Source organism: Eleutherodactylus coqui, chromosome 6 (genome assembly GCF_035609145.1).
Source record: "Eleutherodactylus coqui strain aEleCoq1 chromosome 6, aEleCoq1.hap1, whole genome shotgun sequence".
In the NCBI taxonomy this organism is placed as follows: Eukaryota; Metazoa; Chordata; class Amphibia; order Anura; family Eleutherodactylidae; genus Eleutherodactylus; species Eleutherodactylus coqui.
Window position 1 is genome coordinate 145,027,936 of NC_089842.1, and position 16,103 is coordinate 145,044,038.

Here is a 16,103-nt window from a genome sequence, read left to right on the forward strand (position 1 = left end):
ATTAAAAAATCTAAATAATAAATTAAAAATATGTATTTGATATCGCCGCGTCCGTAAAAGTCCGATCTATCAAAGTAGCACATAATTTTTCCCGCACGGTGAACGTCGTCCGAAACAAAAAATGAAGAACGCCAGAAATGCACTTTTTTAGTTACCCTGTCTCCAATAAAAAACGCAATAAAAAGCGATCAAAAAGTCATATGTATTCCAAAATGGTACTATCAGAAACTACAGGACATCCCGCAAAAAATGAGACCTTGCTCAACTACGTCGACGGAAAAATAAAAAAGTTATCGCGCGCACAAAATGACAACAGAAAATAATTGAAAAAAATTTTATGTCTTTAAAAAAAAAAAAAGAGGAGTATAGTAAAAAAAAACCTAAACAAGTTTGGCATCGTAGTAATCGTACCGACCCATAGAATAAAGTTATCATGTCGTTTTTGTTGCCATTTGTGCGCCGTAGAAGCAAGACGTACTAAAAGATGGCAAAATGTCGTTTTTTTTCCATTTTACTCCACTTAGAATTTTTTAAAAGTTTTTCAGTACATTATATGGTACTTTAAATAGCACCATTGAAAAATACAACTCATCCCGCAAAAAACAAGCCCTCATACAGTGACGTGGATGGATAAATAAAGGAGTTATGATTTTTTTAAAGGGGGGAGGAAAAAACGAAAATGGAAAACGAAAAATGGCCGCGTCATTAAGGGGTTAATTTCCATTGACTTTCATGGGTGCATTAGGAGAAAAATAAGGACACATATGCAACTGACAGTTCCTATGTTAAAAACGCAAACGCAACGCAAAAAAAACGCCAGTGGACAGGAACACATGTTATCTCTATGCCTGTGCAGGAAAAACGCAAAACGCAGGTAAAAAAACGCCAGTGGGTGCTCGCCCTTATATGTCAGTCTGTGTATATGCAGCACTCAATGGGCACTATCTATGCAATAGAGGTAGCAATAGGACGTTTTCCTCTGTCAGTCCTACCAATCGTGATGGTTGAGATATAAGTGATATACACTAGATGGTGAGATACGTGTGATGGTCGAGACAGTGATATACACTACTCTGATATAAGATCTGACTTGATTAAAGTTTTCTGATTGCACAGCCATCATATTATCAGGGCTATTGTTCCCAGTGACATGAATAAGGCAAAACCCAAAGCCTTTTCTATCACAAAAATCACTAATTAATTCAATTTAAAAAAGTGGAAAATTGTGAAAGTGTCTGGTGTATAAGCAAAAACATATGTGCAGTATTAAGGGGTTAAAATATGTAAACCTACAAATATCTTGTGAAAAACACAAATACAACTTCATGCCTAATAGTAAAAATTGCAACTCAAATAATGCTAGTGTAATACTGATGAAGGGCTGAGCTCTCATGTTGTGTAACCCAGTAATTATTAGGAAATATTACATACAGTAAGATATTCATTATATTCCACCTTTTATATTACATTTTATATAATGGCCCGTTTAGGAACACCAGAGATTCCGACATTTTCATGGGTTTCTTTCAATAGACTGCCATCTAGTGGCTGAAATTAATAGTTCAATTAAGTGTAAAGAAATATAGTTTTTTTAAACATTAGAATTTTTTATTGGCATTTCCAAAAATTTAGAATGCAAAGTTAACACCAATTACTTCATGTTCTACTTACTGGAGCCCTCCACAATGGAATAATTGTCCACGTCTGTGAGGTACTCCAAAAGCCATTACGCTTACTTCCTCCCCCTTCCCGTTCCCCTTCCCTTCCTCCTCCCCCTATGAGTTTCACGTAATGTTGTTATAGTGCATATGATGTGTTTTGATGGATTTTAAAAAAACAGTTATTTAATAGGAGGGAAGTTTTAACTGCGATCTAACTGATTTTATTTTATAGGGTATTTCAAGGCTTAGAAGATGAACAAGAAAAGTAACTGCACTAGGCATCGCGCAAATAAGCATATTTCAGTGGGAGCATGCTTATCGCCATATCAAAATATGGCGAAATTTGGCATACACAGATAATTCTTTTATGAGGAGCTTGCATCTAGAACTATTATGTGTTGGGGGCTAAAGGAGAGATTATTACTGTTTAAGAGAAAACTATTACATTGTAGGGCACAAAAGACGGTACTATTACTATTTACTGCACTAAGGGGGCATTATTATCATGTTGTACACTATTATTTCTTGGGCACTATGGAAAGAGTGTCTTTATAGAGGTAAGGAAAGCTGGAAATATGCTAGAAAAGTGAGGAGCCCAAAATATCGGCTCCTTAAATTCTCCAGAGATGATATGTGGCTGAAAGAAGTTGTCATGGCAGTCTGGGCCAATTGGAAAAGTAAGAGTGAACTAAAACAAACAGGATAATCAACTGAGCTCTTTGCCATTCGGGTGGAGTGCAGGACCACGTTGTCTTTACTACACATGGCTCCTCTTCATCTACTGGACCCTCTTCTCCTCCTGATCTGAGCCTGCTGCTGTGAGCTTACTATGTGGCAACTTGACAACTTCTGTCACTGAACCGGTCTGGTGCCAGCAGCACAATCTGAGTTGCAGATAGTAAGGGAGCTTATCCAGGCATTTTCCACAAGGCAGGACCTGGACTCTCTTATTACTAGACTTGAGCATTCACAGCAGTAGGCACTGACCTCTGTACGAGGTGGATTTGGCAACTGGCACTCACTGGGGAGGCCACTATTGTACTGAGCAACCGTGTTGCTTCTCTATAAAACACTGCTGCTCAGTCCACTTTATAAAAGCACACACTGCTGCTAGACGAGCAAGAAAATCATGGCAGTCATAAAAACATTCACCTGAAGTAGGTTTCAGAGCACATTACACAAGAGAAAGTCCTGACTACTGTTGCCACAATTTTCAATATGGTGTCTGCGAGACCCTTGGAAGTTACTTACACCATTGACTGTGTCCATAGAGTGGCAAGATCTGCCTCTCCCCCCAACCTGTGGAACCCCAGAGATGTCCTTTGCAGGTTTCATTATTATACAGATAAGAACTCCATCCATAGACAAGAGTGGTCACATGGTCACCCAGGATGACGTTGAGATCTGATTGTTCCCTGATGGTTCCAGCCATACATTGTCTATGCGGCCTATACTCCAACCAATCTTTGTCAAGATCTGAGAAGTTGGAGCTTCCTACTGATGGGGTCACCCCTTCCACCTGGTCATTTAAAAAGATGGGTCCACTTTTCTACTTTGCCACTGCGAAAATTTGGATAGTTTGTTTACCTTTCCTTGGGACTGATTCTCTCTCTCTTCCCAATTGAATGGCAGTTCCCCATTCTGCCCCAGCTCCTCGCCAACCTGGCCGCAGGCCCAAATCATCTTCCAACCTTGCTCATCGTAATAAACCATTTCAACCACCTTCAAATCTTTCACTAGGCCTCTCCCAGAGGCTTAGCCCATCATTTCATGTTCCCATGACCGTCTCAGAAGATGGAATTTTCCCATATTCCCTGGGTTGACAGATCGCATCCATGAGGGAAGATGAAATTACATACCTTAGGCCCCAAGATTTATCCTCTGACCTTACCCCAGTCTCTGCACACGCTCCCGTCACCAGAATGGTGGACGCATGCACAAAAGCTGTGGATTGCCGGGGTAACTTAAAATCTCCCCGATGCTGGCTACTAAATGTAGCCGAGAGTCTGGAAATTTCACTGGGGGCTGAGGTACATGGTCCTTGATCACATGATCGCTGTTATCCCAAGGATAATGGCAATCACGTAAAAGTTAAAAGACAGTTAAACGTCGATGCTCCTTTCTGTTTGGGCCCCATTGTGCATACAGACAGATGATTAGGGCCACAACGAGTATGTTTCTGAACACGGAACAGACAATGGGATCCATTTTGGGGCGATAGTCTTCATTCAGATGTGTGCTGTACAAAAATAAAGTTTTTAAAATGGCACAATTGCCAAAAAATGAAAATCGTAATTTTTTCCTTCTGCTTTGCTTAGAATCATTTAAAAAAAATGTGGTGTCAAAATACGCAGTACACCTCTAGATGAATTCGTCAAGGGGTCTAGTTTTTAAAATTGGGTAATTTGTGGGGGTTGTCTATCGTTTTGGCCACTCAAGGGCTCTACCAGTGTGCTATGGGGCCTAAGTCACCTTCAAGCAAAATGTCTGTTCTGAAAGCCACCTTTCGGTTTATGCACCATTGTGCATACAGACATAATATTAGAGCCACAATAATTATGCTTCTGAACACAAGAGAAATGGGGATATCCATTTTGGGGTGCAAATCCTCATTTTCATGTGCATTATAAAAAAAAAACTGTCTTTAAAATGACATATTTGCAAAAATCTGAAATTCTATTTTTTCTCCTCTAAATTGCATTAATTCCTGAAAAGAAACTGTGGGGTTAAAAATACTCCTGACACCCCTCAGTGAATACATTAAGATGTGTATTTTTTTAAAATAGGGTCATTTGTGAGGGTATCTATCATTATGACACCTATGAGCCCTTGCAATCTCGGCTTGGTGTAGGAAAACAAAGTGTTCCTCAAAATGTTGATAATCAATGTTAAATTTGTACGTGTTCTAAATGGTTAAAAAAACTAACGTTTTTCAATTGTGCATCCAGAATAAAGTAAACAGATGGAAATATATAACTCATCAAAAATTTGTACAGTATGTTTGACTGCTGAGAGCTGCCCCTGATTGGTCCCTGCACTGAGCCAATCAAAGGCAGCACTCACTCACCCATTCATGAATTCATGAATGGGTGAGTGAGAACTGCCTCTGATTGGTGAGGGCTGTGACCAATCAGAGGCAGCTCATTCAGCAGGCGGGGATTTTAAATCCCCGGCTGCTGAATACTACTCACAGCAGTTCAGGAGAACTGCCGGCCGGCCGCGGCTGAACTCCGTCTGCCGGGACAAGGTGAGTTTTTTAAGCTTAAATTTTAAGCTTAAAAAGCTTACATTTTTAAGCCCTTCCCGAAAATTCGTCGTGAGATCGCCCGCAGCCCATTGCTTTCAATGCAGCCGGCTGTATTGCCGGCTCCATTGAATTCAATGGGCAAACATCATTCTTCTCTGCCACAGCTGTTACAGCTGTGGCAGAGGAGAATGATTTGTCTAGTATATGTTCTCAATGGGGTCGGCGCTGCTGCCGCCAGCCCCGTTGAGCGCATATAGAGAAGAGAACAGGAATCGCAGATCGCAGATAGGTGCGATCTGCGATTTCTGTCCTATAATTTATCGGAGGAGCGCATAAAAAGCGCTCATGTGTCCGATACCATTGCAAAGCAATGGTTTTATAAAATCGCTGGACGCATGCGCATCAGCAGATCGCACGGAAAATCGCCCGTGTGACCGAGGCCTTAAATGGTTACTTTTAGGTCTATATTATAGATTAAAAGATGCAGGAAGAAAAGTAATGTTTTAAATAAATAAATAAATCAGTGCCACAAAGCTAATCCACAGGAAACAGTGCTTAAAATGAGATGGAAATCCATTCATTAGACAAATGATATGAACATGGGTCATGATGATAATGATTTCATGAAATGTTAAGCAGATGATGATCTCTTTAGAACTCTGTTAATGAAAAGAGCTGTCTCTATTGGTGGAAATCATTAGTACATGCAGCAAACCTGGTTACGTAGCTCTAAAAATTACTTAAACGCAATCTCCACATTTTAACACAAAGTTGTTATCAGATGTAAAATTCTATGCTGATTTTAGGGGTTATCCAGTTATAAACTATTGATGGCCTATCCATAGAATGGGCCATCAATAGTATAATGGTAAGGGCCTGCCACCTGCGACCCCCGTCAATGGGCCAGTATGCTTGTGCACTGAGCTGATGTCTGCAAGAAGAACACAGCTCCGCTCTTACTGCAGTCGCCAGATTTGGTATTAAAGGCAAAGTTCCTATTGAAGAGAATGGGTGTAATGCCAAGCCTGACCACTGCAATGGAAATGGAGCTGTCTGCTTCCTGTAGAAATCAGCTCAGTCTATAAGCACACCAGCTCACCAAACAGCTGATTAGCAAAGACCCAGGCAGCAGGCCCCTGCCAATGAATGGGCCATCAATAGTTTGCAATTGGATAACCCCTTTCACACCTTAATATATCTTCTTAGCAGTTATTTTTTTTCTTCAGAAGTCCAAATCTCCTATAAAGTTATATAGTTAAAGGGTTTTACCATTGAAACAACTTATCACCTGACCACAGGATAGGTGATATGTGTCTAATTGATTGGCGGCCAACCTCTAGGAACCTCAATGACCACATGAACGGGACTTCTTCACTATCACTCCATTTATCTCTATGGGACTGGTGGAGATAGCCAAGTACAGTGTCTGAGAAATTCTACGGCTGAAGCAGGGGCCATTCACACCTCGATTTTCAGTGTTTTAAGTGAATTGTATGAAAGAGGTTGGGCTTATCCAAAGGCTGTAACTTAATGCCCATTTAGACACAACGAATATCACTCAAAAGCCGTTTTTGGAGCAACAATCATTGTGTCTAAATGTGCCCATCTTTCACTGTTCGGTTGAATGCCGGTTTTCACTTCTGCTTGAAAACCGTTTTTCAGCAGAACAGCTGATAAGCAGGACCGCACACTATGTTCTACCGACAGAGAGCTGGTTACAGCTAATAACATTGTTACAGCTGTTATCAGCTCTCATCCCCACCAGCAGAACAGCTGATAAGCAGGACTGCACACTGTGCCTGCTGTCCATGGTGCTGAATTCTCCATTGGGAGCCCATGGCTGAACAATGGAGCTAATTACAGCGCTCAGACCTCCTGCTGAGCTCAGTAACAGCTCCCAGAAGCTCATTTGCATGCAAATGAAGGTAATAAAGTACTAATAGAAATTAGTGCCTATTAGTACTTTATGCAAAACGTGTGTGTGTAAATGGTCCTTTAGTTTTGCTCAGTATCAACTACAGTCAAAGCAATTGAGGAGGTTGTAATAATTGTCACAAGACATTCTATATTGTACATTGAAAATATGCCCTGGTGGCAGTAATCATAATGATGAAAACCATGCCTTTTCTTATGTCACCTGATTAATTAGTTACCATTTGTATTGCAACCCTAGTAAGGCCACCTCCAGATGGCCATAATATGGGTGATTTTTTATTTAAAGTTATGTTTCAAGAACATATCTCCCTTTAGCTGTGTCCCTTTTGACTTTGTGGGATAGTCTTTGAAGTTGGTGAATAGTTTGGTATTGCTGATCTTAACACCTGGACCTCCCATAGTTCAGAACCATAGATGTCTATGGAACATGGACTCCACTTCTGAAGAAGAAATGGTGTTCGAGTGTTGAGTGGCATTCTGGACGTGTGACAGTGGCCTTAGTGTAACATCATTGACTCAAGAAATCTTCTGGTATATTGATTGCATCTAAATGTTTGTGATTTATAGTAAAACACCAAACACCAGATCTTGAAATACAGAAATAAATGATTTTGTGTTAGATTTAATAAAATGAAATAATAATTGGGTAATTTATTCTAATTTAGAAACTGTGAAAGAATTTCTTGTAATGCTGTAAAATATGTGTGAAGTCATTTAAATACAATAATTATGTGTATCATCACTGGTTAAAAATAAAAACTCAGGACTCTTGTTTTACCCGTGTGCCGCGTCTTTCTGCTTATATGCTTCAGACCTCTTAGGCCCTATTCGCAGGGACCCATTAAAATCAATAGGGCTTTTTAGGTGTGCATATTTTTTTTCACAGACTGATGGTCACTGTAAAAATCTGTATGTCCTAATCTGGTCCGATCATGGAATGCCCACTCTACCGCACATCAGACAGCACATAGGCGGGGTGTCTGTGTGCTGTCTGACGCAAGTTCCTCCTAAGGACACCTTCACATGACCGTATGCGTTTTTACGTTCTCTCGGCCGCGACATAAAATCACATGAACAGGCGATTTTTCACAATCAAGTCCCGAGCCTAATTAGCGTTTTCTCGTCCATTCACACAACCGAGTGCAACGTTTTCAGCAAAAAAATATGTTGCACCTCAGAAAGCCCTCGCTCGGCATAAATCCTCGGAATGACTTCAAATGTCTACATAGAGGCACCGATAAGGTTTTTGCAGTGTTGGACACTGCTAAACTGCCTCCCCCTTTATTTTTTTCCAGCTCTCATAAGAGTCTATGGGAGCCGCCCCCGCCGTATATCGGTCAAAAGATAGATCCAGAACTATCTTTTTACCCACTGTATAATAGCCGACCCATATTTCAGTTGCTTATGTTCCATATTTTACGGTGCAATGTTTTTACGCACTGTAAATTTGCCCATGTGAACAAATGCATTGGAAACCAATGTCTCAGATGGTTGCGTATATCGGCCAGCCATGAAGACGTGGCTGATATACACTCATGTGAATAAAGCCTAAGAGTCTCGGGCGCAGCTTGTACATGGCCGTCTGAATATGGCATTATACGGCAGTCATAGGGGAATTAGAAATGCACACTCCTTGTTTTCATCCCCTCTGCCTCCTTTTTAGCCTGTATCCTCTTCTTAGGTTTCAGATTCCATTGCTGCCTTATCTATGGCATTCTGACAAAGGAAAACTAGACAAATCAGGTAAATCATTATTTTTCTACAGAAAAACAATAGTGTTTTAATTGGAGATGGAGCCAAGGCGGCAAAAAACAATCTAAAGGCCCATTTACACGTAATAATTGTTGCACAAATTTTGTTCAAACTAATGAATCGCTGGTTCGCTGACTTCCCGCTGTTTCTATTCACTCCCTGCTCAGTGTTTCACAATGAATGTGAAATGTGATGCACTGAGCTGGAAGTTAGCAATTCTCAGCGGTGATCTAAAGCTTTCTGTACGAGTGCGAACAACTAGCGGTAACATAACCTGCTCGTTTAGCCGATAGCCGTCCTGTGTAAATGCAGCATTGCATTCTCTGCTGCTGGACATTGCATGCTGCTTGTGCCGCCCAACCTATCTTCCCAACTTCTGGTCTCTAAGTTCAGTGCATGCATTGGAGAACATGAAGACATGGCGGAGTTGGGCTGTACAAGCAGCATGTGGTATCTGGCAGCAGGTAGAGTAAGAAAGATTGTTCTCTGCTAGCCAGATGGGGCAAGGGGCATAGAGCAGATACAATTACTTTTGGGGGTATCAGAGTGAAACTGTATTATTTTATGGTAACTCAGAGAGACCATTAATATTTTGTGGAGGCACAGAAGGACCTCTATTACTTTGTGGGGATAAGATTATTTTGGGGGCGCAGTGGTATTACTTTTCAGGGGTATAAAGTGGGAATTAGATTGTAAGGGGCACAAAGAGGAATTAATACTGGGTGGGGGAATTATTACAATGTAGGGCACAAAACTGCACACTGGTGCTCTGTAAGGGGTGTGAGAAAAGCTATAATATTTTTCATCTTGTCTTGTAACCTGTTCTTCCTTGCTATTTCTCTGTCTTTCTTTTAGCACATATTATTGTTTCTATCACAGGGCCATTTTCCAAGGCCTATTACTGAGGTCTTGTCAGAAACAGCTTCAGGTTCAATCATTCAGAGAGAAGTCCTGCCTCTACAGATATGTCACCCCAAGTTGGGGCACTCATCGAGTTTTCAATAACCAATAATAATAAATGAATTATAATAGATTGTAATTTATTACAGGTGAGGCATTTTTTAGCCTCGCTTCAAATGTCTTTGTATGAATATCTCTGAGGATTAAAGGGGTTGTCTCGCGAAAGCAAGTAGGGTTAAGCACTTCTGTATGGCCATATTAATGCACTTTGTAATATACATCGTGCATTAAATATGAGCCATACAGAAGTTATTCACTTACCTGCTCCGTTGCTGGCGTCCCCGTTGCCATGGCTCCGTCTAACTTCGGTGTCTTCTTGCTTTTTTAGACGCGCTTGCGCAGATCTATCTTCTCCATTCGGCTCGTCTCGGCATCACCTGCATTTTGGCTCCGCCCCTTGTACGCGTCATCACGAAGCTCCGCCCCTGTCACACGTGCCGATTCCAGCCAATCAGAGGCTGGAATCGGCACATGTGACGGGGGCGGAGCTTCGCGATGACGCGTACAAGGGGCGGAGCCAAAATGCAGGTGATGCCGAGACGAGCCGAATGGAGAAGATAGATCTGCGCAAGCGCGTCTAAAAAAGCAAGAAGACACCGAAGTTAGACGGAGCCATGGCAACGGGGACGCCAGCAACGGAGCAGGTAAGTGAATAACTTCTGTATGGCTCATATTTAATGCACGATGTATATTACAAAGTGCATTAATATGGCCATACAGAAGTGCTTAACCCCACTTGCTTTCGCGAGACAACCCCTTTAACTATTAAATCAGATGACTTCTAATCACATTTAATGCTGTGTGTGCGGTTTGTAAGCTTCCTCGAGCTTGAACATTAACATTTAATTTGTCTACCTGAAAACATATCAACCAGCAATGGGGGTAATGGCAGGACAGGGAGAGTGTGCAGAGAAGAGCCATGGCTGACAGAAGTTGTCATTGTGGTCTGGGCCCAGATACAGAAGAAAAAGGAAAGTAGATGTCACCAATAACACAAGACGCCACCTGTGATTACTGGAGGTTATTGTACTGTAATCATCATCCCTGTGTAAAAGTGCTATCTTTTATATAGTGACTTCATTATTTAGAGCTATACTAGAGCCAAGCCAATGTATTATATCATATAACATGTTATAAAAGTTGCTCTATAGATAAGCGCCTGGTTTTAATACATTATCCTAAAAGGGTACACAAGAAATTTTGATAACCAATAATTCCAGAGAGCCCCCTTTATTGTTGCTTGTTGCCACCTGTTTATTTTATTTACCTATTTATTCATGTTATTTAAATGTTGGTGTGGTATATGAAAGGGCTGTCTCATGCCAAGATAGTACATGGCGATTGGCGGCATGCTGCAGATATGCAATGCGAGTGTGTCTCTTGTGGGTGGCGTGCTGCAAGATACGCTTGTGTGAGCCTGGCCTAAGGATGATTGTCTTGAGTCATTTAATGTCATTTGTGTGCTGTTCAATACTTTCAACAGAGCATGTATGGACATATCACATACCTTGCAACTCTCAGAATGTCCTGGATGATCCAGATATACTGAAGTGCTCACCCCAGCAGAAGCTTCATCCCAAATTTGAGTTTACTGGTGCTGCAGTATTCCAAAAATAATGGTCAAGTTATCTTCAACAAATGATGATGTAGAAATAGGAAAAAAGAAGTGGAGCAACCCCAATTTAAAAAGTTCTGAAAATTGGAAACCTGGAGCTTGGTTGCAGGAAAAGACTTTCTTTTGGGGGAGTGAGTGCGGCACAACCTTCAAACATAAATAACTGTAATATATATTTGCCAAAAAAAATCTTAATTTATTGATAAAAATCAGCTTGTAAACACGTTTCGAGGTGTATGAACCTCTTTCTCAATACTTGCTCGGGATACACGTCTCTGAAGGTGTATCTGAAAAAGTTCTTTCGGCACTGGTTTTTATCAGTAAACTAAGATCTTTTTGGCAAATATATATTCCAGTTATTTATGTCTGAAGGTAGCGCCATATTCACTCCTCCAAAAGATTTTTTCCCATCCTTGTCTGTGATTTCAGACATTTACCATTTTTTTATGTCTGAAGACTTAGATCAAAGCCACATACAATTTAGATACACCTTTGAGGACAATTCAGATTTTTCTCATTTTAACAAGTTTTCTGCCTCGCCTTTCAGTTTAGGCCTCTTCATATTTTATTTAATAAACTCTTTTATTTTGGGTTTAACAGGAAGCTATTCATTCTAGTGCGGTGGTCATAAAAGGAATAAGCAAATGAATGAATATATTCATCAAACAATTAAGACGCAAAGGAAACCATGTGTCATGTGTGTAATCTCACCCATCATGACTCTGCAATTCATGAAGTATTCTTTGTTAATCAACTGCTTGGTGTATATATGGATAACATGAACTGCCCATACCTTGTAGGTCAGATACAAATATTCATGTATGCATTATGGAACACTCATATGGCAACCTAAGCCTCATTACTAGTCAGTAATTGTCTTTGTATTAATAATGAGATGTCTACAACTGGAAAGTCACCTCAATTAGAGTTGATGCACAGTTCAAGTGTCACACTTAGTCTTACTTTTCTATCTGTTATTTGAAGAGGGGAAAGTATCTTAAGAGTTTGAGTAAATGGTATTTAATATATGGATTATGTGAACCATATTTGTAACGGCTGATGGACAGGGCAGAGCCTGTAAAGGGAGGCAGTACAGGGGTTGCACCTCCTCAGTAAATAGCCTGTGTCAGTATTAGTGTAGCTTGACGCCACCGGAAGCTAGGGGTTTGACAGGAGGAACTCCCCTCTCACACGCCTAGCTCCCGATAGGGTCAATGTTGTAAGCTCCTAGCAGCACACTGTGGACTGATTTCTGCGTGCACGGCACGCACAAATCAATCCACAGTGTGCTGCTGCCTGTGTGTGCTGCTAGCCGTCCGTCATTTCTGGCATGCTTAACCCCCTTTCCCAGCACCTCATGGCTCCCTGCCATCCATCCCCTGAGTCCTCTGTATGGCCCGCCAGCTCCGTGCTCCCTGTCGGTGGGCCCCACCTTGGCTGGCACCTCACGGCTCCCTGCTGTCCACACCCTGAGTCCTCTGCACGGCCTGGCGGCTGCGTGCTCCCTGCCGGTGGGCCCCCCTTGGCCGGCGCCGCTCGGCTCCCTGCCTTCTGTCCCCTGAGTTCTCCGTATGGCCCAGCGGCTGCGTGCTCGCTGCTGCTGGGCTGCCTGACTGCTCTGTGGCAGTGGCCGCCTCTCTGCTGGGTGATGGCCGCCCCCCGATGACAGCTCCAAATACGTTGGCCGCCTCTCTGGTGGGTGAGGGCGGCCGCCTCTGTGACCCCTGATGGCCCCTCCACGGAATAAACCTCAGAAGACGCCTCTGTGACAGGTGACCGCGTCTGTCATCCGTGACGCCCGCTACCCCGCTGACATTTGTCAAGAAAAGCTGAGGCTCCCGCATACTTCCACCTGGGGCTGTGTGGAAACAGCGGCAGCAACCCCTCTATGCCTTCTCTACATAATTTTAGTGCCCTTGCAGGACCTCACCAATGAAAAGCACTGCAGCCAATCACGTTGAGGAGGCGTCACCCCCCTGTCAATCTTGACTCCACCAGGAAATCCTGGTGGCGTCAAGATACACTAATACCGCCTGTGTCTACATGCTGTGAACGTCCTCACACTGTGATTGTATGAGTCAATTTTCCACTGGAGATCTGCAGGAAAATCTGCATGTATTATAAGTAGAATTGTCATGGATTTCGGTGCATATTTGCTATAGATTTCACCCTCATTTGAAGGGATGAAAATCTGCAGCATAAATTGACATGCTGCGGGTTCAAAATCTGAGCCGCAGGACAATTTAGGGCTCATGTCCACGACTGTGTTTTCACAGCGTATCACACGTGTGATGTACGCAGGCGATTCTGCTTCATAAAATTTTGCAACGTTTATGCAACATGTGAACATATTGTATGTCCTTAGATATTTTCCTCTCAAAACAACATTTTGGGGAGACCATGCTACAGTACATATGGCTTCAGATGGAACATGCCGCATGTTCTATGAATACAATGAGAAAAAAACTGTCCGCTTTTTTTATTGAAATCAGCGGCATACAGCGCTACTGTAGAGGCTTCATGCACTTCTATACAATACTAAGTTGTAATAAAACTGTGTGCGTGAGCATTAAAGATTATACATATAGGATTCGGCCTTTTTAGTATAGAAAGTCTACAAATGCTACACATTTTATTTATATTAAGTTCATTTTCTTTCTGCTTTTGCTTACTATCAAAGTACTAATGACCACTTGTCCATGAGTGACTGAGTTAGTTACATGCTCTGCCCCTGATCATATGAAAGTGACGTCATCACAGGTCCTTCATCATGTGAGTTACATGCTCTGCCGCTGATCAGAGGATGGTGACATCATCACAGGTCCTTCATCCCAGCCAGGATTTTACCTCAGCGACTAACTGAATTACTGGAGCTCTGCCGCTGATCACATAATGGTGACGTCATCACAGGTCCTTCAATATTTTGACCAACTCCAACTATCATCACAGGTCCTTCAGGAAGTTATATGTGATGATGTCATTCACTATATTATATGATAAGTGGCACATTGTGCCACCAGAAATACTGGTACTATAATAATACTAATAAGTAAAACAAAAATACAAGCAAGTGCTTATAACTATGAGCCCCAGAGAGAAATTAATAATCTTTATTTATATAGCTTCATTATTTTCTGCAGCACCTTAGAAGGCAAAGTATACACATACAGGCAAAATCAGACCTAACATATAGTAGTAAAAAGAGGAAAGTTTGGTACCATGTGTTTAGACAGCATAATGTGTTTTGGTACACTGTGCTGGAGTCTACTTCCTGGAAAAACTAGTAAGGTGTGAATGTGTTGCCTAACAAATTAAACTTTGCCATGATGAATAAGGTATTTCTTGCAAGCATTAAGAACTTTGCAGCCTCCATTCTTTGACAGGCTTGCTACTGACGCAGAGCTATTGAGAATCGCTGGACTTTCTTCTTGAATATAACATCCATGGTTACAAGTTGATTTAGCATTTTTTCTCCCAAAATCTTGCTTACCTGGAGTTTCCTAATAAAGATGTTTGGTGTTCCCTTAGTCCACTTTCTCCAGAACATAATAACCTGATGGAATTCTCATTAGTGTTGAATAAACTGAAACCGTCAAACCCAATTTCGGCTTGAACTTTTTTAAAAGTTTGGTTCGGTGCAAACGTGAACGGTTCGTTTAAGCCAAACCCATTAAAATTCCTCTTTCGTGGTTAGCACTGTTGTCCTAAATTCACATTTATCCAAGGACAACATCTGTATGGAGTTTGCCTGAATGTTTGTAGAAACCCACACAGACATCCATGCAGATATTGCCCTTGGTCAGATTTAAATTACCAGCCGAACCAAATGTTTGAAAGTTCACACTAATTCTCATCATCCGACAATCATCCTTTTATGGAAATACACCTAACATTGAATCCTGTGATATCTAACTGTATATAACTAAATAATACTGTATTTGGGAACTTTGAGTTAATAGAGGTGGGGTCCCTCATCTATTAGGCAGACTGTAGAGCAATTACTAAAAGCACCTCTCGCTCTGCATTATTCAGTATATCCATGCATTATATGAACTAAATGAGCTAAATGTGATTGCTCTCAGTAAGAGAAACCAAGTAATCTTGTAAATACAATACCTTTTAATGGCTAACAAAAATACATGATGTTATAGTGAGCTTTCGGACCTCTCAGGATCCTTCCTTGGGCATAATGAAACAGATCTATATGGGGCATATATAAATACAAATGTACACACATAAAAGGCCACATACATAGTGTGACTAATTTGCACTTCAAACAATATCAGACAAGATGAGCAGAGAAGTAAATACTTAATTAGTCCCTTAGTAAGGAATGTGAGTTTTATGATCTCTCAATTGGTGTTAGGGGGCCACAGGCCTGTGTGTTATCTCTCCTTCAGACCTACAAATACGGAAGATAAAACAATACTTCTGCAGTGCCACCTATTGGATAGCAGCATTCCTTCAAATCAATGTATGACTTTTTACCAAGTCTGTAAAACAATGATTGGGAATAGCACCCCTTCTGGGTGCTCTACTTGGGAGGATGCCATCCACCGATCCACTCTCCGCTTAGGTGTCTTCACACCACCCCACTCCCAGATGCTCTCCTTAAGGACACCCCTCTTGATCTCCTTCAGACCTTTTCTTATATTCTCCACTGATGCAAGAACCCCGCTCCGAGGTTTATCCCATTCTTGAGGGTATCAAAAATGGCCATAGATTTATACTCCCAAATTCTTCTGTGATGCTGCCCTTCAGTAGGATAACTCTCATCTGTTCCATATTGTGTCTATGAATAGAAAAATGTTTTGCCAAAGGTAATTCCGTCTTACCCTCTGTAATTGTGTGGCACTGAGATCTCATCCTGGCTCTCAGTTTTTGTCCTGTTTCCTTAATATAAAGTCCCCCAATAGGAAATTAACTGCACAGG